General features: G+C 36.1%; 1 long non-coding RNA gene across 1 annotated transcript in view; it reads right to left on the reverse strand.

Annotated features, from left to right (window-relative positions):
• LOC117310290 (uncharacterized) overlaps window positions 1–22,788 on the reverse strand; it is a 31,079-nt gene extending 8,291 nt beyond the window's left edge. Inside the window, exons 1-2 of the long non-coding RNA XR_004524469.1 lie at window positions 22,687–22,788; window positions 21,865–21,950 (exon numbers count right to left, since the gene is read on the reverse strand). This is a non-coding gene — a long non-coding RNA (uncharacterized lncRNA). The remainder of the gene's footprint in view (window positions 1–21,864; window positions 21,951–22,686) is intronic.
• Between the last annotated feature and the right edge of the window lie 3,206 nt (window positions 22,789–25,994).

Raw genomic sequence — 25,994 nt, forward strand, 5'->3', positions numbered from 1 at the left:
AATGAATTCCTTGCTGGATAAAGTAATCTTGGTTGTAGGATTTTCTCTTTCATTACTTTAAATATATCCTGCCACTCCCTTCTGGCCTGCAGAGCTTCTGCCGAGAAATCAGCTTATAACCTTATGGGGATTCCCATGTAGGTTATTTGTTTCTTTTCCCTTGCTGCTTTTAATATATTTTTTTCCTTTGAGTTTAATTTTTGTTAGTTTGCTTAATGTGTGTCTCAGCATTTTTCTCCTTGTGTTTATCATGTGTGGGACTCTCTGTACTTCCTGGACTTGGGTGGCTATTTCTTTTCTCATGTTAGGGAAGTTTTTGACTATAATCTCTTCAAATATTTTCTCATACACTTTTAATTTTCTTTTCTTCTTCTGGGACCCCTATAATTCGAATGTTGGTATGTTTAATATTGTTCCAGAGGTCTCTGAGACTGTCCTCAATCCTTTTCATTCTTTTGTCTTTATTCTGCTTTGTGGCAGTTATTTCCACCATCCTATTTTCCAGCTCACTTATTTGTTCCTCTGCCTCAGTTATTCTACTATTGTTTCCTTCTAGTTTATTTTTCATTTCAGTTATTGTGTTGTTCATCACTGTTTGCTTGTTCTTTAGTTCTTCTTGGTCCTTGTTAAGCATATCTTGTATTTTGTCAATCCGTGTCTCTATTCTATTTCCGAGAATTTGGATCATCTTTACTATCATTACTCTGAATTCTTTTTCAGGTCGGTTGCTTATTTTCTCTTCATTTATTTGCTCTTGTAGGTTTTTACATTGCTCCATTGTCTGTAACAGATTTTTTGTTGTCTCATTTTTTTGATGGGTGAGGCTGTGTTCTTTTCTTGCTGGCTGTTTGGCCTGAGGCGCCCAGCACTGGAGTATGCAGGCAGTTGAGTGGAACCATGTATTGGTGCTGAGATGAGGACCTCTGGGAGACCTCACACTGATTAATATTCCCTGGGACATGTAGTTCTCTGTTAGTCCAGTGGCCTGGACTCAGCACTCCCAACACAGGAGCTCAGGCCTGACCCCTGGCCTGGGAACCAAGACCACACAAGCTGTGTGGTGTGACAAAAAAAAAAAGCAACAAACAGAAAGAGCAGAACAATAACAAATAATGAAAAATAAAATAAAATTAGAAAAATAAAAATATATTAGAAAAAATAACAATAAAAATGAAACAGCAAAACAAAATAGAACCACAACAGCAAAAATATAAAATAAAATAAAGAAAATTAAAAATAAATAAAAAAATTTAAAGTAAGAATAAAAATAAAAGATAAAAAAATAAATAAGTAAAAAATTAAAAAATTTCCTGGTACCTCCTCTATCAGTATCCTTGCCCCCACAGTGAGCTACAGCCTACCCCCACTTCCCCACTACGCCTCCAAGTCCTCTAGGTAGGTCTCTGGATCCTCTGTGTCATCCCTACCTCTTCCTGTGCTCCTCTCACCAGAGTCTGTTTCTGGAGCTGGCCCGGAGCATATGTGCCTGTGTAGGCCAGCTGGGGTGCAGGCCTCAACAGGCACACCCACAGGGGCCAATGCAGCAGGCAGAGGCCTTAGAAGGTGGCAGCACTCTGCCCAACTGGATCTACGTGGCCAGAGGTGGTCCTATCAGGGGTGGCTACTGCAGGGGCAGGCACAGTTGGAGGAGGTCTTGGAGGGGGTTGGTGCTTGGCCCACCTGGACCATGTGGCCAGAGGAGGCCCCTTCAGGTGGCACTTGGGCTGCCAGGACCCACTTGGCCAGCAGAGGCTTTGGTGTAGGTGGGGCTTAAGGCTGCAACCTACACAGCCCTCGGAGGCTTTGGTAGATATGGGGCTAGTCCCAGAACCCATGCATTTGGAGGGGGTCCATGCGCGGAGGCTCAGGCCTGGGACCAGAGTGGCCAGAAGAGGCGTTGGTGGAAGGAGCTCAGGCCCAAGACCCTCATGGCCGGAGGATGCCACAGGGTGTGGGGGTTCAGGCCCGGGACCTCAACAGGCTTGCTGGGGCCTGAGAAACATGCGGAGATGCTGGCCACATTCCCCTCCAATTCCCCAATCCCCTGAAGGTTCCTCTCTGTCCCCACTGATCCACTTGCCATGAGTGGGCCCCTCTGAGCATGGGAAGCTCCACCCTCTCCCAGCCCCCCTTCAGGGGTGCCAGTCCTGTCCAGCCTCCACCTTTCTTCCCCCACTCCTTCCATCCCACATCCTACCTGGTCAAGTGGGGATTCCTCCCATCCCCTTAGGTGTCCAAGGTCACCAACCAGCACCCCTTCAGGGGTGCCAGTCCTGTCCAGCCTCCACCTTTCTTCCCCCACTCCTTCCATCCCACATCCTACCTGGTCAAGTGGGGATTCCTCCCATCCCCTTAGGTGTCCAAGGTCACCCACCAGCACCTAGTACATGCCTTAGTTGTAAGGAGATGTGAACTCCATGTCCTCCTACTCCATCATCTTACTCCACCCCTGTAAGAATATTTTGGATACAAACACTTTATTGGATAAGTGTTTTGCAAATATTTTTTCTCAGTCTGTGGCTTGTCTTTTCATTCTCTTAAAAGTATCTTTTATAGAGAAGCTTTACATTTCACATAAATTATGCTTTTTGTTTTTGTATATAAAAATGTATCACTAAACTCAAGGTTTTTCTTTTTTTGGACATGCAATTTGTGGGATCTTAGTTGCCTGACCAGGGATTGAACCCATGCCCCTGGCAATGAATGTGTGGTGTCCTAACCCCTGGACCACCAGGGAATTCCCTAAACTCAAGGTTATATATATATTTTTTCCTATGTTTTCTTCTAGAGTTTTTATAGTTTTGTATTTTACTTTTCAGTCTATAATCCATTTTGAGTTGGCTTTGACTTACTGTCTAGCATCCTTTCATTTCCAAATAAAGGATTCCTTTCAGCATTTCTTGTAAAGCAGATCTAGTGGTAAAGAACTCCCTCAGATTTCATTTATCTAGGAGTGCATTAGTTTTTCCCTCATTTTTGATGGACAGTTTTGTCAAATATAGAATTATTGGTTAATATTTTTCTGTTTCAGCACTTTAAATATATCATCCCACTGCCTTGTGTTCTCCACAATTTTGCTAGGTAATCCAATAGTAGTCTTATAAAGAACGCCTTGTTCATGATGACTCACTTTATTCTTGATGCTTTCAAGATTCTCTTTGTCTTTGCCTTTTGACTGTTTAATTATAATGTGCCTCAGTGTGGGTCACCTTGGGTTTATGCTGTTTAGAATTCATTAAGTTTGTTGGATTTGTGGATTCATGTATTTTCTCAAATTTGGGAACACTTTGGTCATTATTTCTTCAAATAATTTCCATGTTTTTTTCCTTTTTTTCTTCTCTTTATTGGACTCCTATGATGCATATATTGTTCCACTTGATATATCACATAAGTCATTTAGGCTCTGTTCTCTCTTCTTCATTCTTTCTTATTTTTGCACCTCACACCCAATAATTTCAAATGACCCATATTTAGTTTGCTAATTCTTTCTTCTGCTTGATTGAACTTGATCTTGAACTCCTTTTGCAAATTTTTTGATTCAGTGATTGTATTTTTCAGCATCAACATTTCTGTTTGATTTCCATTTATAATTTATATGTCTGTTGATATTCATATTTATTCATATATTGCCTTCTTAATTTTCTTTAGTTCTTTGTGTTTTCCTTTAGCTGTTTGAGCACACTTAAGACAGTTCTTTAAAAGTTGAATCTAGTAAATTGATGCCTGTGTTTCTCCAGGGATAGTTTCTGCCACTTTACTTTCTACCCTTGAATGGGCCATATTTTCCTGTTTCATTGTATGTCTTGTGATTTTGTTGTTGAAAATTGAGCATTTGGAAAAACTGCCTCCCCTCCCTGTCTTTGCAGACTTGCTCTGGGCCAGGGAAGTCCTTCACTAATCAGCAGGACATTTTTTGAGCCTTGGAATCAGCCCAAGACAAAGGTTCAATGTCTTCTTAGGGCTTTTCTGAGCAAAAGTCTTGCCTTGGCCTATGTGGTTTTTGTTTGTTTGTTTTCTTTTGTTCTGTTTTTTGTCCTCTCTTATACAGAGCTGCTTTTAAATGTTGTTATTTCCCAAAGAGTCTCATCCTAGCTTATCCTTGGGACTTTAAATTCTCTGTTGTTTGTTTCCATTCATGTTCTCTTACTCTAGGTACTCATAGTTATTTGTCTTTCTGCAGCATTTAAGAGCAGTGTCCACCTCTTTCAGCTGCATTTCTCCAGCTGAGCTTTAAGGTTGGCTAAAGAGAGAACATTCCTTCAGGCAGCTACCCAAACACATTAGAACATTGCAAATAATGTCTTCTCTCTGCTTCCTAGAGACTTAGGGAGGGAATTTGGAACTAGGCTGCCACCTCCTACAGACCATGATGTGCCAGGGAAGGGGTGGGCAATGGTAAACAAAAGCATTATAAAATTTCCTATTTTGAATAAACTTTTTTTCTTGATAGGGTGTTTGCTTGTTTGCTGTAAACATTTGACTGTTTTGAAAGTTGTCACAAGGTCATGTTAACCAGCTTTTGATTACATTTTGATGTTTACATAGAAGAACAAGGTATTGTTCTTCTGAGTCTACCATTTTTCTGATGTTACTATCAGACTTTGATCTATTTTTATAAATGTTACATGTCTATAAGACTGTGTTGAAATTTCCTACAAAGAAAATGGACATTTTATTTTTCCTTGTACAGTTCACCCTTAAACAATGGGGGGTTAATCCACATATAATTTGTTCTTGGCCCTCTATATCTAAGGTTCCTCTGCATTCACAGATTCAACCAACTATGGACTATGTAGTACTGTAGTATTTACTATTGAAAAATATCAGAGTGTAAGTGGACCCATGCAGTTCAAACTCATGTTGTTCAAGAGCCAATTGTACTATCAATTTTTCTATGCATCTTTTGATGTTTTTTTATACTGTAATAGGGTTCGCCAGAGAAACAGGGTCAATAGGACATATATAAATATGTATTAGAAGGGTGTCCCAGAGAGAGGCTATGGTGCTTCGACTGTCCATTTTTGCTAGGGACTGTATATCAGGCAGAACAATACGTAAAACAGGTCTGAATCTTTTCTTCCTCTGTTAACTGATTGTAAAAAACTTTCTTTGAGGCCATAAGTGCAGGCTGGAAGAGAGCAGGCTGTGTAGCTGGGGTGGGGATCGTGGGCTTTTGGGCCACTTCTTCATGTAACTAACTTGTGCCTTCAGGCACGATTGGGACTGATAATGAATATACAACCATCATTTTGATAATAGAGTGTTGCTACACATACCAAACTTCATGGCGTCGTTGATCAGACAAAACCCAATTCATGATGGGTAGCTCTGGTCACATGGTAATTTGGTGGTCCATGGTAAAGCATTCAGTCTCTACTAAGGCCCAGTAGCAGGCCAACAGTTGTTTCTCAAAGAAAGGTAGTTAACTGTGGATGATGTCAGGACCTTGCTCCAAAATCCTAAAAGCCTGAGCTGTGAATACTTATAGAGGCCTACCAAAGCATTTTTTATCTGCCACGGCCACTTCAAACACTAATGAATCTGGTGGATTATATGGCCCAAATAGCAGAGCAGCTTGAACAACATCCTGGACCTGCTACAGAACCACTTTTTTCTGGACCTGGTTCAAAACTAGCAAATTTTGGGGATGTCACCTGGTAAATGGGCCAGAGAAACACATCCGAATAAATACTGTGTTGCCTCCTAAAACCAAGGAAGCCCACAAGGCATTGTGTCTCTTTTTTGGTTGTAATAATGGCCAGATGTAGCAACTTATCCTTCACCTTAGAAGAGACATGTTGATATGCCCTACATCACTGGACCCCTAGAAATTTCACTGAGGTAGAAGGGTCCTGAATTTAAGTCCGTTTTATTTACCACCCTCTGATATGAAAATGTCTTACCAATAAGTCTAGAATAGTTGCTACTTTCACTCACTAGTTCCAATCAGCATAATGTCCTCAATATAAAGGACCAGTGTAATATATTGTGAGAGGAAAATGTGATCAAGATACCTGTGAATTAATTATGACATAGGGCTGCAGAGTTGATATACCCCTGAGGTAGGAGAGTGAAGGTATATTACTGGCCTTGCCAGCTTAAAAGCAAACTGATTCTGGTAGACCTTATGACAGAAATGGAAGAAAAGGCATTTGATAGATCAATAGCTGCATACCAGGTACAATGGATGTGTTAATTTGCTCAAACAATGAAACCACATCTGGTATAGCAGTTGCAATTGTCATCACCTGGTTAAGATTATGAGAATCTACTGTCATTCTCCAAGATCCATCTGTTTTCTGCACAGGCCAAATAGAAGAGTTGAATCGGAGAAGTAGTAAGAATCAACACCCCTGCATTTTCCAAGTCCTAGATGGTGGCACTAATCTCTGCAGTCCTTCCAGAGATGGTGGGCTTTTTTCTTTAATTAATTAATTTTTTTTTTAATATTTGGCTGTGTTGGGTCTTTGTTGCTGCACGTGGGCTTTCTCTGGTTGCAGAGAGCGCGGGCTACTCTTCGTTGCGGTGTGTGGACTTCTCATTGCAGTGGCTTCTCTTGTTGCAGAGCACGGGCTCTAGGCATGCAGACTTCAGTAGTTGTGGCTCACAGGCTCAGTAGTTCTAGCGCACAGGCTTAGTTTCTCCACGGCATGTGGGATCTTCCCAGACCAGGGATCAAACCCATGTCCCCTGCATTAGAAGGAGGATTCTTAACCACTGTGCCACCAGGGAAGCCCGATGGTGGGCTTTTGATGTACTATTTTATTAGGTTCCAGCAGTTCTGATGGCTTCTACCTTGGCCTTTCCCACTATAATAGCCCTTATTCCACAGGTCAGGGAACCAGTATGGGATTCTGCCAGTTACTAAGCATATCTATTTCAATAGTGTATTCTGGAACTGGGAAAATAATGACAGGATGGACTCAGGGACCCACTGGAACCACTGTGAGACACATGAGAGCTAAATCTCTATTAATCACCTGATGTCCATAAGCCCAGACTCTGACTGGAGAGCTACAGTGACATTTTGAATCTCCTGCTATCAGTGCCAATTCAGAGTTAGTGTCAGTACTCCCTGAAAGGTCTGATTATTTCCTTTCTCCTATGTCCAGTTCAAATTCAAATTTGTTCTGGGTCTGTGAAATGACTCAAGTCTGGAAATTGATTGAGGGGCCATGACTCTATGTTTTTATGATTTGAGTTACATTTTTGTTCCCTTTACCTAGATCCTTTCCACTTATACAGATCAAGTAAGACTTTACTAGGCTTTCCTATCTATTTCACTCCTAGGCACACAATGATTAGCCAGCCAATACCCTAGATCTGTGCAAGTCACTATTCTGATTGCTTCTTTGACTTTGTTGTCCATCACAGTAACCATATCCAACCCAATTTACCTTTGGTGGTTGAATACAGCCACTTAGCCCCTGCCATCTCAGGGTACAATTACTCCCATTGCATTTAGGTTTTCCATTGATTGGCTGTGGTTTGCTCTGTTAAGGTCTGACCTACAAAGAAAAGCAATCACTGAGATCTTCAAGGATATTGGAGCTCTCTTCACAAATTTATTTCTCAAAGTATTGGTGAAGTTAGTCATTTGGACCCTCTTAGTGTGGGTGAGTAGGTCTTAAATGACAACCCCACTCTAAGATCCCAAACGCCCTAAGCTGAAATCAAGCAGGACCCTGTGGGGCCCTCCTGGGTACAAATTCTTTCCATGTTCCCCGTTTTTTGTTTGTAGGAAATAGGCTTCATTCAACCTCCTTGAACTTCCCTGATTTCCAAAGGTCAGATTCAAACAGTTGCTAATCAAGGAAGGGGGGAAATGCAGAAACAAAGGAGGAGCAGTCAATAAACAATAGTGCAGCCATTAAAGCAGGGTCCTGGTTCCTCTTCAAGGAATATACATAACAATATCTTTCTGTTCTTCTGTAGGAACTAAGTCCTCCCCCAGGTGGAAGATGGTAACTTCAAGCTGAGAACAAGATTCCTGGAGCAGGGCCCTGTTATCTCACCACCAACCAAAAAGAAGAAAGTCTGCACACAGTGGAAGATAATGACTCTGAACCCCTCCCCAAATAATTCTCCCTTTAAAGTTTTTCATGGTTGAGAGAATCTTCTGAGTTGGTTTCTGGACATGAATCTGCCTCCTCCCCAGGTTTCTGGTCTCCATAATAAAGCAACTTTCCTTTTCCAAACAACACTTGTCTCTCAAGTATTGGCTTTCAAGCAGTGAGCAGACAAACCTGAGTTCAGTAACAAAACCATATAAGTAAATTTGGACTGTTGCAATTGTATGTTCCTCCCTCCATAATGCCAGTTTCTTAGTATCAATTTCCACACATGTTCCCAGGATTTATGCCTGTATAAATTAGAAAATTCAAGGAGTTTTTATTGTTTGGTGTGTAGCACAACTCATGGGTTACACTTCGTATCTCAGCTTCAGGAACTTGAATCTAGTTAAAAGTCTAGAAGCCAAGATGGGTAGTAGGGGTGTCTCTTAAGAAGAATCAGCATTGTCTTGCAGAACAACTGCCTCAGGGGAGGCAATTACATTTTCCTCAGGCAATTCAAGGTTAATCACCTCAGATGGAGGTGGAGAGGTCTCTCCCATTAGAGGTGGAAAGGCTGCTCCCAATGGGAGGTGGGACGGGGTGGGTTAGCCTCTTTTACGGCAAAGAAAACTCAACTGAATGTAGGGGATCAATATTCCAAACTTCATTAAGGTCTTCCCACACATTATCATCCACATTATTTTTCATTCAGCACCCTCATTTTAACAGTAGACACCCTGTGAATGTGGGAGTTCAACTTTTGTTGTAATTCAGTCAATCCCTAAATGAAGTTCTGCATTTGATTTTTAGCAATTTTAGCTCTACAACTACAGGAAATAAAGCTATTCTTCAGGGCACACCTAGAAGTTCTTAGGTCATTTATGCAGAGCTTGAGCTATCTGGACATCCCTTAGCCCAGCTAAGTTGGGATACATTTAATTAACCATCACAGTACTCACATAATTAAAATCGTAAGATTATCTTGGTGAACTGAATCTTTTATCATTAGGTAATTAATCTCTCTTTTCCTAATGATGCTTTTTTTTTTAAATATCTCTGTCATGTATTATAAAGAGGATACACAAAATTTTGTATTTTTATGATGTGTTGATTACCATTGTTTTGTTCTCAACCTTCTGTGTCTTTTTTTTTTGATGTGGTTTCCATGTATGAAATATAAAAATGGTTTTCATTATTTTTGTTATTATTATTACTAATGTTACTCAATCTGTAAATCATTATCTTTTAAATGGTCAATTTAGTCTATTTATTGTAAATATTTGCAATTGTTTATAGTATCTTAGTTTTTTATTTGAATTTGACTCAATGTGTTTTCATCTTTTTATTACTAATCACTCATACATACACTTTCACAAATAAACAAAAAACGCAGATATCCATATCAGATATTCATGCCTTCTTCCTAACTGAAGATCAATGTTAGACATTCTCATACCCCTTGATCTCACAACAACCCATGCCCCTAATATCATGTCATTATTTTGTATTATTGACATTAGGTAATTAGGGATACAACCTTTTTTTCCCTTCTCTTTGTTATTAGCTATATTTTTTAGAAAACATTGTCAAGGTGTTTAAACCATGTTATTTTGCATATCTCTTTCTGTATCTCCTTTATATATTTCTCCTATTATTTTATTAGCTCCTCCAAAACTGTTTTAAAATTGTGTCTTTTAATTGCAAACTGTCTGAGGCCTCTGTGCCTGTGTGTATTTTTTTTATTACACTCTCACATTTTCATGGTAATTTGGCTAGGTTTAAGCATTCTACTTACAAAACTATCTTCTTACATGGCTTTACAAAGTATTATTCCATTGTCTTCTTTTTATCTAGTGCTGATTTTGAAAAGTCTGTTAAGCTGATTCTTGTGCCTTTTGTAAGTAATCTCTATTTGGAAGTTTTTTGGTTTTTCTCTTTGTCTTTTATATTCTTAAATTTATCTAATTATCTAGGAGATATTACTGTTGTTGTTTCTCCTATTTGTCTTTTTTAATGGGCTATTTTTCAGTATATTTTATTTATGAGCTATTAAATTTTCTAAAACATTTTTTTCCAACATATATATATTTTTTCCATTTTAGTTTTTCTCTTTCTGGGACTCAGATTACAAAAAAACATACCAGTCAGAAAGCATGGTCTCTGAAGGTTAAACATCTGAGTTCACATCCTTGTTCTCCCATGTACTAGCAAACTACTTAATCGCTTTGTACCTCAGTTCCTTTACTTAAATGAAAATGATGACAGTAGATCTGACCTCATAAGATTTTTGTACTAACTTTTCCTGGCCCATATTTAGCAGTTATATGTGTGTTTGCTACTGTTCTCCTAGCTTTTGCCTTTTGTTTTTTATGCATTTTCTATTTCTTCTGCCATTTCTGTTTCCCTCTGGAAATTTTGTCAGTCTGCTTTCCCAACTCTCTAATTCATTTTACATCCATAACTATTTCAACAATTATATTTTTCATGACTACAATTTCTACTTATTTATGAATTTTTGTTCTTGTTTCCTATTACTACAATTTTTCCTTATAATTGTGAGTATGTTATTAGGCTTATTAAATTTAAATATTCATGTTAAATAAATAATATGGTCTAATACCTCTGCCTCCTAGAATATTTATAATCCAATTATTTTTCTAAAATTGTTGTAATTTGTCAAAACAAACAAACAAATATCCTATCAGAACTTCTCAGATTTCCATTTTGGCTTGTGACACTTGCATAAGTCTGAATGACAACACTTATCGTATATCAAAGGCTGGCCAAACTCTGGTCTGTGTCAGCCACATGCTTCCTCTAGTGTTAAACTCAAAGAGAAGGAAGGAGTGAGTCCTTGAGTAAAGAGTTCTGAGTAGATAAACCTCTCAGTATCATATCAGTTTTATATCCTCCTTCCAGGCAATTTTTAAAGACAGTACCTGGACTTTGGAACCTGAGGGAAAAATCAACATGTGGACTAGGTATGCCCTAGATCAGTAGTCTGAAAACAAATACACAAACAAACAAATAGAACAGTGAGACAAATTCACCGCAGACCTAACCTGATTTTGTATGTGCCCTTATCTAAGAATTGTTTATACATTAAAAAAAAGAAAAAGAAAATATATGTAGACATTTATGTGAATCCCAAAACCTAAATTATTTACTATCTGGCCCATTACGGAAAAAGTTTCCTAACTCCTGCTTTAGATTATAATAAAAATATCCTGAGAGTTTGGAGCAGGAACAAAGGAGTAAATGCTCAGGGCTAGTCAAACTCCTCCCTGGAACAGTTTTTGTACTGTCTTACCCACATGAACACCTGAGCTATGGGTTTGGAACTTTGCCACGGTGTGGCATAGTGAAGAAGCAGGTGTTGATTAACCTAAGGCAATGGCAAGAGATACTGAAGAGTGAAATTCAACTTTTTTTTCTAATATATTCATCTTTACACCCACCATACACATACACAAAAAAATACACTCCCATGAATTCAAAATGATTTCCATTTTCTTAGGAAGTTTTTCACAATTGATATTTCTCTTCCCAGAAAAATTCTTACAACTATTTTGGTTATTTCTTCTGAGTTTCTTTTGAGGGATTGAGACAGTAGCTCACACAAATTCACCATCTTGAAAGGAATAGAATTGAGAATAGTGATTTTTTAAACTCCCTGAATCTTTCTGTTTTTCTTTTTTCTATAACATTAAATGTAATTCAAACAGGTGCTTTTATCTCAAACTAGATATATTTTCCAGCTTGCTCTCAGTTACCAAGAAAAGGAATATTAGAGGCATTCTTAGCACCCAGTTAAGGACTCCAACACCTGTATGCTTGGGTTCTGTCACTGTTCAGCTGTGTGATCTTGGGCAAGTTACTTAAACAGTTATCTGTAAAATGGGAGTAATGATAGTAACTACTTCATTGGGTTGTCATAAATATTAAATAAATGAATATTTGTAAGGCACTAAAAATAGCACATGACATATTGTAGGCACTATTAAAATGTTTATTAAATAAGAACAATAAGGAAAATCTAAAAAAATATATAGGAGCCAGTATAGTTATCAGTATTATAGTACTACAGCATTGCATGTGCTTGAAGTGTATTTGCATTTCAATATAATGTTTATACAATATAATCTGGTACTTCAAGAGTTTTGATAAGACTATTTACATTGTGATAATCCAAATATTTATGATCTTATTCCCTCTTTTATTCTGTCTTCTTTGGGAAGTCAAAATCTGACTTCTGGTCTGCAAATATGAATATTCATAAAACACTATGAATTTATGATCATGTCATATTTTTCATTGCACAAAACACATTATTTTGTGATTTCTAGTGTTCAAGAACATAATTCTTTACTAAAGTTTGGATTGTAATTTGTCAAAACAAACAAACAAATATCCTATCAGAACTTGGAAAGAGTGTTTAATATAATTGTTATCGATATTTCTTGAAATAAGAAGTCTCAGAACAAAAGAGCTATTTGCAGATGTCCATAACATGGTTCTGATAACTTGTACTGTAGGGAAGGGAACATTTTCCCTTCTTCCTTTCTTGGTTTGTTGGCTGGCTTAATAATTAAATTAACATAAGTCAGATAAATAAGAGAAAAACAAATTTAATCTCATATAGATGGAAGTCCCATAAAAATATGAGATTCAAAGAAATAACCAAAGCTCCAAATTTTTTTATATTTTTTAGACAAAGAAACAATAGATGTATGAAGAATTGATAAGACAAAGGGGTTTAGCTTTGAGTTAGTAATTAGTGAAGTAGCAAGATTTGTTTAATATAGGCTTCTTGGCCCTAAGTTCCTTATTTCTGGTTATAAAGAAGCCTTCTACCCTCCTGGTACAGGGAGGGTACCTTTCATATGGGAAATTTATCTCCTGCTTTCCTGGGGACAAAAGAGAGTTAGAGTGTCCTTGCACTGGCTGTTTCTCAAGTAACTTTAATTCAAAATGATCAGTATGTTAAAGTGGCATATTTTGGGAAGGCATATTCTACTCCCCTTTAGGACTGAAGTGGAAGTAATTTCTAAGCCTCTTTAAAAAATCTCTGCATAATCTCATTGTATTATTCTGTTTTCTGATAATAGTTTTTCTGTCTGTAATACTTATAAGTGTAGATATATTTGTATATCTAAAGGTGTTCAAGAAATCATATATTTAAAAATTTCCAAAAACTTATGATAATTTCCCAGTACTTATTACTTTGTACAGCAGGGACATATTTGGCTAATTCCTTTAAATAATAAGAATAATTAAATAACATACAGAATGTAAAGCCAAGAATTATGGTAAAAGAAATAAACATAAGAAGCAATGATCATTCAATAGGGAATATAAAATATTATATTTCCTAAAAGTCTCTGATTACTTCTTGGAAAAATATAATCTTGATTCCACAGGGACCATTGTGATTTAAAATCAAAAGAGAATATTTAATTTTGAAAAAGTAAAATCTGGAAATTTTGGATTTAGTAGCAAGACTCTATTTTATGACAAATGTTTCAATACATATCTTACAACAACAAAAAACAATAAAACTGGTGTTGATACTTTAGTATTTCATTAACCTTGAAAATGTGTCTTTTCAGTATTCAGTATTTACAAGGTAGGATATATCCCCAAAGTGCTTTTTGATCTTTAATTAGTTAATCCTTATGACATTCTTGTGACATAAGTCAGTACTTTGAAGGGGAGAGGATTTATCTTTACAAAAGAACACTCTGAGGGTGCTCAATAGGAAACTATACAAGTTCAGATGGTGGGTGGCTAAAGATTATTAAATCATTGAGATAACTTTGAAGCTAGCCATGCTCTTTTAGTGCTTTTTTATTTCTTCTTAAATACTACATTTCTATCAAGACTATTAAAAGCAAAATAAAAGCCAATTACTGTGAAGCCATTTGTTTCAAATTTAGAAAATTAACAAAGACTAAGCAAAGCCTGTGAGTTAAAATAATCTGGTCTTGAATCCATACTCCATCCCTTCCTCAAATATACTAACAAGGACACAATATTTAACTTCTCTGACTGATAGTCATTTCTGATTTTTAAAGTTAGTTAATATTGTATATTTCTAGGAGTATAGAGAGACTGGATGAAATTATATCTGAAGTAAAAAATACTTAGCACTCGATAACTGTTAGCTATTATTTCTGTTGGATTGATGATATGATAAAATGATAAAGAAGAAGAGGAGAAGAGGAGGAGAATTGTGCCACAAATACAATTTATGTTTACTTGGTTTAAACCTTTAACTGTTAAAATTGAGCTTTCATAAACTTCAGATGTTTACAAAAGAATAATGTCTATAATAAGCATTGACGTCAACAACACGTAATCTGTGATACCCTGGAGTTGTATCTATACTGATAGAGAGAGAGGAACTATAAGTCAATGCCTGGTAACAGATGATATAGTGAGAAAATCCCACCTAATAAGTACAATCTTCTTAGGGCATAGTGGAGATCAGGAATGAGGCACTCTGTGCATTTTAAAAATTATATAGATGCAAGGAAAGAAGGATAACCAAGACATCTTCAAGAAGGACAAAATTGGGAATATGCTCTACCAGAAATAATATTTGTTTAAAATCAGATCATTAGGACAGCATGGAACTAGTCAGAAAGACAAACCAACACATCAAATAAGAAAACTCAGAAATAGACCAAGCATATACATAAACTTTACATATGACAGAGCCGACATGGCAGATGAGCACTAAATGCACTATTTGACAAATGCTGCTAGACAAATGGTCATCTATTTTGAAAAATAAAATCAGTTATTTACCTAAAGCCAAATACAGATACCAATTCCAGATGGAATAATGACTTACATCTATGAAACTAAATTTTAAAGCTTGTAAAAGAAAAAATAAAGTACCTGTATGACCTTGTGATGAAGAAAGTTTCATAAACAAGGCACAAAAAGGACTAACCATAAGAGAAAATTTAAGTAAATTGTGTCTTAAAATTAAAACACCAAAATAAAAAATAAAGTGACAGCCAGAAAGTATATATTTCCAACAAATTATGAGCCACAAGATTATATTAGTATTAATAATTTGTGTATATTATTTTTCTAATTGGCTCAGAAATTTAGCACTAACTGGTCTTAAACCTCCTTTTGACTCTCTACATTCTGTTCTCTACATAGCAACCTGAACAGTATTTTAAATATATGTCAGGTCATGTTACACTTCCAGTAAAACTGCAATTACTAATCATTTCAGTCAGAGTAAATGCCAAAGTCCTGTTAGTTCTCAAAACTCATCTACTACTACTCTCCCCCTTGCTCACTTTGACTCTGGCCATACTGGCATCCTTGCTCTTCCTTGAATATGTCAGGTACACACTGCCCTCTAGGATCCTTTCCTGACTTTTTACTGTGACTGAAACTTTTCCCTATCAGGTATTCTCATGAAATTTATTTTCTGTAGGTCATTGGTCAAATAATCCCTTCTTAATGCAATGTACCCTGACCACCCTATTTAAAATTGTACTCATTCCCTTTCTGGGCACATTCATCTTACCTTGCTCTTTTTTTTTTACAACTGTTTATTTGCTAGGATTGTCATAACAAAATACCTTAGATTGGATGGCTTAAACAACAGAAATTTATTTTCTCACAGTTCTGGATGCTGGAAGTCCAATATCAAAGTGTCAGCAAGTGTGGTTTCTCCTGAAGCCTCTCTCCTTGGCTTCCAAATGGCTACTTCTTGCTGGCCATTTGTCTTTGCACATGTACTCTTGGTGTCTCTAGGTATGTCCTAATCTCCTCTTTTTATATGGACACCAGTCAAATTGGATTAGGGTCATTTTAATTACTCCTTTAAAAGCCCTTTCTCCAAATACAGGCATATTCTGAGGTAATGGGAGTTAAGACTTCAACATATAAATTTGAGGAGGCACACAACCAGTCTATGACACACACTTATCATTTTACAACATAAAATGTATTCATTATTTAAACAGTTTTTGTATTTTACTCCTCAGAATAACAGCAATATTGTTATTTTTTCCTGTTTTGTTCCCTGAAGGATCCTAAATACCTATTTTAATGCCTGGCATGTAATTGGTACACAATAAATAGTTTTTGAATGAATAAAATAAATTTTTGTATAGTAAATAAAAGGTAATCAACCAAATATTCATAGATAGGATAATGGATAATGGATAAATATATTGTGTTATGATCAAGCAATAAAATTATTCCTAATTTTTAGCATATGACTCTCCTGGAGATCCTGTTAAATGCAAGTTCTAATTCAGGAATTCTGTAGTGCAGCCCAAGAGTCTGCATTTCTGACAAACTTCCAGGTGATTCCAATGTTATTGTTCAGGGAATGACAGGAAGACATTGTGTAGCTAGTTTATACACAAGGAAGGTGAATGAATCTCAACAATTTTAGAATGAAATGAAACTTTAAGTGAAATGATAAAGTTACAAAAGAATATATATAGTATGATTCTGTTTATTAAACTAAAATTAAGCAAAATGAAACAATATATGGTATAAGGATGAATTTATATGTGGAAAAACTATAAAGAAAAGCAATGAATAATACAAAATTTACAGTAATGTTACAGCAGAGGGTTGTCAACTACAAATTGGCACTTGCCATGGTCACTTGCCATCTACCTCTACAAGGATTAAATCAGTTGCTGCTGCAGCTGCTGACCTTCAACACCCCCTTAAAGGAATTCAGGGTGGAGATCAGGAATGAGGCACTCTGTGCTCTGGAAAAACTGGCAGAGCAGGTCTTCAGATAGTTAGATATTTTCAGGAGCTGATTTTACGAACCCAATTCTTGTATCCCTTATATCTAGAAAAGCACTAAATTCCTTCATGGTGAAGTCTGCTCCTCGTGACTAGCAGTAACCCCCATCAGATCTTCTGCAAAAATATGTGCTTGATTGCATGTACTCCCTCTTCACCAAAATCATATATATTGACCTCCCCCCCAACTCATTGGAGCAGTTTTTCAGAGCTATCTGAAATGCTTTCTCCTATGCTATAGTCCTCATTTTGCCCCAAATAAAAATGAACGTTGGACTTTTTTTTTTAAGACAGTAAGGTGCAGAAGGGGGATCAGTTTGGGAGGGACATCCAGGGATTTTTAGATTTACTAGTTCATCTTATATTTTACTCATTGATAAGTAATTATTTATTTGTGTTTTTAAAATTCGTTGCATATATAATGAGCACTTCTGTGTGTCTAGGACATGCTTTACAAAGAAAAGAGGAAGCAGTAATAAGAGGTCAAAGAGAAGAAGAGAGAACTAAAAAGAGAATGAACGAACAGAAACAAAATATCTTGCCCTTGTATTCCAAACATTAATCAGACTCTAATCAATGCTGTGTCACAGAGAGAAATTAGAATTAGTTTCTGTCCATAAGTAGCTCTTGGCCTAGTGGAGAAAAATTTTGAAAACATGTGAAAAAAGAAGCAATGTCTATGTATTTTCTAACAAAGATTAAAATGGCACATAAATTTTTCATAGAAAAATAAACTCAGATTTTTCCTTTTAAAAATTTGCATCATAAATTATTTTTGACTGCTCACACACCGGCTTTAACTCCTTTCAGTCATGGTTACTGTAGGTGGTGTAAATATCTTGTGACTGGTATGCAGTGGAGATATCTTAAAGTACCTAGTTAAAAAATACACTTTTAACATTAAAATATTAAAAGTTGGCTTTAATATCTTTCTGTATGTTTTGTGATTTGGCTTCTCAGGTATCCTTGTGGCTTTTAAAAACATTTGCTGTTGGAAATGCCATTTACAGGACCCCTTAGGGAATCTTATGAACATGAGAAATTGGCAGAGAGAAATAACACTATACCCCTGAAGTTATTTCTTTAATTTAAACCATTTCAAAACACGAATTTTGTCATTAAACAAAACTCACTCTCTGTTCCCAAACGTTACATTAGTTAGACAGGAATAGTGTAATACAAGCTTTCATAGCATTTACAATTCAGGAAAACTTTTCTTGGAGTAATGTAGTGTGTTTAGATGGACATTGATTGGATGATTGTCTTCATAAAAGATGCAGCCATAAATGGGGCATTTTCAGTGCATAAAAGTGATTAATATAGGCCTTGAAAGAGCTTCTGTACTGTGTACTGATTCAGTAGCTTCACTCACAGGAAGAGTAGAATTTTGGGGTTTACAGATAACATGTTGGCTTCATTTCTCTAACTCTTTAAAAGGCACATATTTTGCATTGTCAAATAAAAAAATGCAGACTGAATAAGGAGAGACTTTTATTCAAAAAGATTATTGAAAGGTGGGGGAACTACTGTGATAGGGATGATGTTGTGACTGTAAGATCTGCAAACTCATGAGTCAGGCAGAAAGAAGATTTCTTTTTATAAAGAAGAGTAAACAAGGTTAAAATTAACTGGGTGTAGATCAAGTGGTAAGAAAGGGTGGCATGACTGGATAATAGATGAGAAAATATTGCACATGAGGACAGACTCTTTTCAAGAGGGACTTTAGGACTCCCTGGTGGGGCAGTGGTTAAGAATCTTCCTGCCATTGCAGAGGACATGGGTTCGATCCCTAGTCTGGGAAGAGCCCACATGCTGCGGAGCAACTAATCCCCGTGCGCCATGACTCCTGAGCCTGTGCACATAGAGCCCGTGCTCCACAACAAGAGAAGTCACCACAATGAGAGGCCCACACACTGCAATGAAGAGTAGCTCCGACTCGCCACAACTAAAGAAAGCCTGCACACAGCAACAAAGATCCAATGCAGCCAAAAAAAAACAAAAAGAGGGGCTTTATGCTGGCTAAGGCTGAATATCGGCCAACGTGCAAGGGCCTGAAAGAAAGTGAAGGAGAGAATATTAACCAAACATTAGGTAAAAAAATATTTTGTTTTGATTGATCTGTATAGATAATACAACTCAGCTAATCATTATTTAAGAGGCAACGAAGAGGAGTTTGAGGGTCTGAGTCTACCCTTGCCATAGGATGAACAAGGAGCATCCCTGAGTTTTATCTAAGTTATATGGGTAAGGGTGGTTCTTTGCAGTAAGCCATTTTCCAAAACAAAATTTGGTGGGGGGATTCCTTTAACCTTCATTGTTTTCCAGGAGCACTGAGGCTATGGTAAAGTTCTACAATGTCAGCATTAATAGAAGAATCCTTCAAAACAATGGCCTGACTTTTAAGCTATTGTAAAGAAGACCCAGTTAAGTTAAATAACTTGGGTAAGGTCAAAAAGCAAGTTAACAACAGAGTAAACCCAGGTCAGAATTCATATCTTCTTCTGGTATGCAGTTCTGCCAAGGAGGATCAAGATTTTGAGGGGCTTGAAATTAATACATTTTCATGGTCCAGTTTAAGAAAAAGAATACAAAATGACTTAAAAAAATTAGATATGAAAGTAACTACTTGTATAGGTTGAGAAAAAAAGATAAGAAATTACAAATTTTTAAAAAGCTGCAAATACCACAAACGTCACAAAATTCAGAAAAAAAACCCACAGTATTTGATTGGCTCTTCCTATAGAAATAATTTAATGATAATATTTTCTATACAGAGATTAGAAACACAAACCAGTCTTCTGCTAGTATGGTTGGTAAAAATTAATTGTACATTACTGAGACTTTATAACATTATTTCAGCTTCAAGACTTACTTTTGATAACACAAAGTAAACTTTTAGGATCATTGCCAATTTTGGTGAAACTTCTATTGAGGTCTTTTAATTTTCATTGTACTGTTACAAATTTATATTATTGTCAAATAATATATATATGGTGTCAAATATTATTTTATACAAAAGGAGCAAGAAATATATCTTTATCCATTAAGTTTATGTGATTTCCTCCTCCATTTTAATTAAGGAGACAAAAGACCTGTATGCAGAAAGCTATAAGACACTGATGAAATAAATTAAAGATGATGCAGACAGATGGAGAAATATACAATGCTCTTGGATTGGAAGAATCAATGTTGTGAAAATGACTATACTACCCAAAGCAATCTACAGATTCAATGCAATCTCTATCAAACAACCAATGGCATTTTTCACAGAAATAGAACAAAAAATTTCACAATTTGTATGGAAACACAAAAGACCCCGAATAGCTAAAGCAATCTTGAGAAAGAAAAACAAGGCTGGAGGAATCAGTCTCCCTGACTTCAGAATATAATACAAAAATACAGTAATCAAGAGAGTATGGTACTGGCACAAAAACAGAAATATAGATCAGTGGAACAGGATAGAAAGCCCAGAGATAAACTCACATACATATGGTCACCTTATTTTTCATAAAGGAGGCAAGAATATACAATGGAGAAAAGACACCCTTTTCAATGAGTGGTGCTGGGAAAACTGGACAGCTACATGTAAAAGAATGAAATTAGAACACTCCCTAACACCATACACAAAAATAAACTCAAAATGGCTTAAAGACCTAAATGTAAGACCAGACACTATCAAACTCTTAGAGGAAAGCATAGGCAGAACACTCTGACATATATCACAGCAAGATCCTTTATGACCCACTTCCTAGAGAAATGGAAATAAAAACAAAAATAAACAAATGGGACCTAATGAAACTTAAAAGCTTTTGCACAGCAAAGGAAACCATAAACAAGATGAAAAGACAATCCTCAAAATGGGAGAAAATATTTGCAAATGAAGCAACTGCCAAATTATTAATCTCCAAAATTTAAAATCAGCTCATGCAGATCAATATCAAAAAAACAAACAACCCAATTGAAAAATGGGCAGAAGACCTAAAGAGACATTTCTCCAAAAAGACTTACAGATTGCCAACAAACACATGAAAGAATGCTCAACAACACTATTCATTAGAGAAATGCAAATCAAAACTACAATGAGGTATCACCACACACCAGTCAGAATGGCCATCATCAAAAAATCTACAAACAATAAATGCTGGAGAGGGTGTGGAGAAAAGGAAACACTCTTGCACTGTTGCTGGGAACGTAAATTGATACAGCCGCTATGGAGAACAATATGCAGGTGCCTGAAAAAACTAATAATAGAACTACCATACGACCCAGCAATCCCAGTACTGGGCATATACCCTGAGAAAACCGTAATTCAAAAAGATTCATGTGCTGCAATGTTCATTGCAGCTCTGTATACAATAGCCAGGGCATGGAAACAACCTAATGGATATTGACAGATGAATGGATAAAGAAGATGTGGCACATATATACAATGGAATATTACTCAGCCATAATAAAAAACACAATTGAGTTATTTTTAATGAGGTGGATGGACCTAGAATCTGTCATACAGAGTGAAGTAAGTCAGAAAGAGAAAAACAAGTAGCATATGCTAGCACATATATATGGAAACTAAAAAAAAACACAAAAAACAAAAAAAAACCCACAAAAAACGGTTATGAAGAACATAGGGATAGAGCAGGAATAAAGATGCAGATGTAGAGAATGCACTTGAGGACACAGGGAGGGGGAAGGTTAAGCTGGGATGAAGTGAGAGAGTGACATTGACTTATATATACTACCAAATGTAAAATAGATAACTAGTGGGAAGCAGCCACATAGCACAGGGAGATCATCTCGGTGCTTTGTGACCCCCTAGAGGTGTGGGATATTGAGGCTGGGAGGAAGATGCAAGAGGGAGGTGATATGGGGATATATGTATATGTATAGCTGATTCAGTTTGTTATAAAGCAGAAACTAACACACCATCATAACACAATTATACTCCAATAAATATATTAAAAAATAAAACAACATCATCAACAACAAAAAATCCAAAAACTTTATTACTTACAGTCAAAATTTACCTTTTCCTGAGATTTTAGTATGCTCATCTTGCCATTTTATCTGGGACCAACAGAGTTCATGCAGGCAAGATACCTCAGATACAAAAAGGCTTGATTAAGTACATTGGAATTCATCAAACATGTGACATCACACATATTCTTGCATTTCACTAGTTTTCTTACTCTACTACTCCTACACTTTCAGTGCTGTAGGATATGTTCATATAACTGTAGAACACCTTGGTCTGCTATGACACCAGGTGCATTGGCTCACTGTACGTAGATATATTCTGAAAGCCATTCTTGTATTAGGACAGTTGGTAACAATTTAACCATGCATGAAAATGACCTCGAATCTCAGAAATAAGTCCAATTAAATCTAAACTATACCAATTCAACTATCCTTAGAAGATTCCCAAGCTGTCCATTTTCACTCCCGTGCCAGCCACGTGGTGGTAAGTGTGATGGAAGGCAAGTGGAAGTGGAAAAATACAGAGATATTAACAAACTAAAGTTATAATGCTTGTTTGTTTGTTGCAAATTCCACAAAAATTTATGACCATATGAATACATTACTCCAGCCCCTGTCAAGTTTTTAGAATGGCCCTACACATGTGAGAGGCCCTGAAGGTTAAGCTTTGTTAGCCTCACAATTGATTTGTCTTTGCACTCTGCCTTCCTGCCATCCTGACATCTGGATTTTTTCCCGCATATAGATAACACTGTTCTTTTTTCCTTTGAACTTTAAAGATTGTCCTGAAGAATGGTTATAATGACTATAACATATTCATATTAGATTTTTCATATTGGAAGAGTAGGTAGCTATTTACCTGGAGTGATTTTAAGGATGCTGGAAGAAACTTTGATCCTTCCTATTTCTGTTCTTCTCATAGAATCTCCATAAGCTTTCAAAATGTTTACACTTTCACCTAAAATATTATCCTTTTGGGTAAAGAAAGTTCAAATTACAAGTATTCCTCGCAAAGAAACATAAAGACAAATTCTGAGTTTGAAATCATTTTATTAGATTGCTTTATTTCTAACATGTACTTTAAAGTCGTGAGAGTTTTGATTGAGGAGGATCAAGGAAGATGTAGGTATGGAAATGAAGCTCTGGTTCCAAAAAGCAAGCCTAAGTGCATTACTGCAATGGAGAATGCTTTTCCCAGGCCAAGTACAGATTGAGGTATTCACAATGAGAATAGTTTTTGTGACTCAGTCTCAAAGATTCGAACTTATAGGCAGCACAATATTTACAAAAAGGACAATGGATATGGCACCTTGTCAGATTACCTTAAGGAGTTACTGAGTAATTTACTCTGTGGCCAATGAAATAACTTGCATTTTCATATTTGATTAGTGTATAGATAATCATGCTCCCAGTAATTATCTGTAGCTTTTTAAAAATGCAATTTACTAGTAAAAGTTATCTGAACATTGGAGAATCAAATTAGAGGTCTTTCTTCTCAAATTCCCACTTCTCAAATTGTAATAGGAACATATACCCATAACAAAAATATGTATAAAATTCCTCACTCTGTGGTGATATTTTAAAGGCTTAGAAAGAGCCAATTGTTCTTGAAAATATCATGAAGTAGAAGTATTTACTCTTTTTAATTAGGGCCAGTTCTCCAGACCTGACCCAGTACAAACATGTGCAGATTTATATAATGTCTGCAACTTTAGCAAAGTGCCATCCAGATAAATTGAATGGACCTACAATTTTGTTCTAACTTCCATCTGCAGTTTCCTTTTTTACAGTTTTAACAGAAATCTAAAAATAACCAGCTCTACATTAGGGGAACTTACATACTGTAAGAGGGTGTTTTTAAAGTTCCCTTTGGTGCATCATTTTGTATCTTTGCTATAATTGTATGAAGAAGATTATATTAAGAATTGGCCAAAGAGAGGAAGATCATGGCAGAAGGACTGGCAGAATTCCCACTACTGCCTGACAGGGTGGTGATGGCCACTGACCAGAGACAAAGTCCTGCCTCACATCCTGTGCAGGCTCTAGCTCCTCTATTTCAAGCCACACTCCCTACCAAGGTGATAATGACCAGCACACCCTGAGGAAAGATGTGACTGACATCCACATCAAATCCAGCCCTCTCACCAAAAGCACTGGTCACACACATTCTACTTAGGGGTGCTCCCACCCAAGAACATTGCTTCAAGACCACAATAGGTAACTGTTTTACCTAAATTCATAGAGACAGAGAAAATTAAGAAAAATGAAAGGGCAGAGGAACTACTCTCAATTGAAAGAGCATAAGAAAACCCCTGAAAAATAAATAATAAAACAAAAACAGATACCAGATAAATCATTCAAAATATTGGTAACAAAAATGCTAACTGAGTTAGGGAAAAGAATTGATCTAAACAGATCTTTTTAACAAGGAACTAGAAAATATAGAGAAGACATGAACAAAAATAAATAATTTAATATCAAGACAAAAAGCACTCAAGAAGCAATGAATAGCAGACAAAATGACACAGAAGAACACATAAGTGATCTGGAAGACATAATACTGGAAATCACCCAAACAGAACAGCACACAGAAAGACAAATTTAAAAGAAAATCAAGTGCAACATACAAGATCTCTGGGATAACATCAAAATTGCCAACATTCACAATATAGGGGTCCCATATGGAGAAGAGAGAGAGAAGGGTATTGAAAATGTATTTGAAAAATTATGGATGAAAACTTTCCAAACCTAAAGAAGTAAATAGATATCCAGGTACAGGAAGCACAGAGGGTCCTAAATAAGATGAACCCAAATAGACCCACACCAAGACATATCATGATGAAAATGGCAAAATTTAAAGATAGAGAATTCTAAAGGCATCAAGAAAAAAACAAAGATTCATATACAAAGGAATCCCCATAAGGCTATCAGCTGATTTCTCTGCAAAATATTTGCAGGCTAGGTGAGAATGGCATAATTTATTCAAAGTGCTGAAACAGAAAAACCTGAAACCTAGGATATTCCACCCAGCAAGATTATTACTTAGAATAGAGAGATAAAGAACTTCTCAGGCAAACAAAAACTAAAGTAATTCAATAAATAAAGTAAACATATGATAAAAGAAATGTTGAAGGATCTTCATTAAATGGAAAAGAAGTAAGAATATATAGGAAAAGGAAAATCCTGACAGGAAAGACAAAAACATAGAATTAAAGATCACTTAACTAAGCCAGTATGTAAATTTAAAGACAAAGAAAATGTAAAAGCAAATAATGCTATAATAAACAGTAAAAGGATAAGCATGGAGATATAAAATATAACATCAAAAACACAAAGTGTGGAAGAGGGGAGTAAAAACTGTTGAGCTCTTAGAATGTGTTTGAACTTAAAGACAATCAGTTTAAAACGAATAGATATAATTATAGGTCAACATATATGAACCTTATGGTAACCATAGATCAAAAACTTACAATAGATATACAAAAAACAAAAAGAAAGGAACCCAAGCATGCTACAAAACAAAATAATCAAACCACAATGGGAGAAACAAAAAGAAGAAGTAAACAGAGAAGAACTACATAAACAACTGGAAAACAAGTAATAAAATGTCAATAAGTACATACTTATTAATAATTACTTCAAATGTTAATGGTTAAATGCTCTCATCAAAAGACACAGTGTGATTGATTGGATAAAGAAACAAGAGCCTTCAATATGCTTCCTACAAGAGATACACTTCAGGGCTAAAGACACACAGAATGAAAGTGTCAGGATGGAAAAAGATATGTCATGCAAATGGAAATAACAAGAAAGCAGGGGTAGCAATATTCATATCAGACAAAATAAACTTTGAAACAAAAGCTATGTCAAAAGACAAAAAGGGTATTATATAATAATAAAGGAATCAATCGAAGGAGAGGATATCTCACTCATTAGCATATACACACCCAATACAGGAGCAAATAAATATATAAAGAAAATACTAACAGACATAAAGGGCAAAATTGACAATAATACAATAATAGTACAGAATTTTAACACTCAACTAACATCAATGGATAGATGAGCTCAGACAGAACATCAATAAGGCAACAGTGGTCTTAAATGGCACATTAGACCAGCTGGACTTAATTGATAGCTATAGGACATTCCAACCAAAACAGCAGA

This window comes from Tursiops truncatus, chromosome X (assembly GCF_011762595.2).
Source record: "Tursiops truncatus isolate mTurTru1 chromosome X, mTurTru1.mat.Y, whole genome shotgun sequence".
Taxonomy (NCBI): Eukaryota; Metazoa; Chordata; class Mammalia; order Artiodactyla; family Delphinidae; genus Tursiops; species Tursiops truncatus.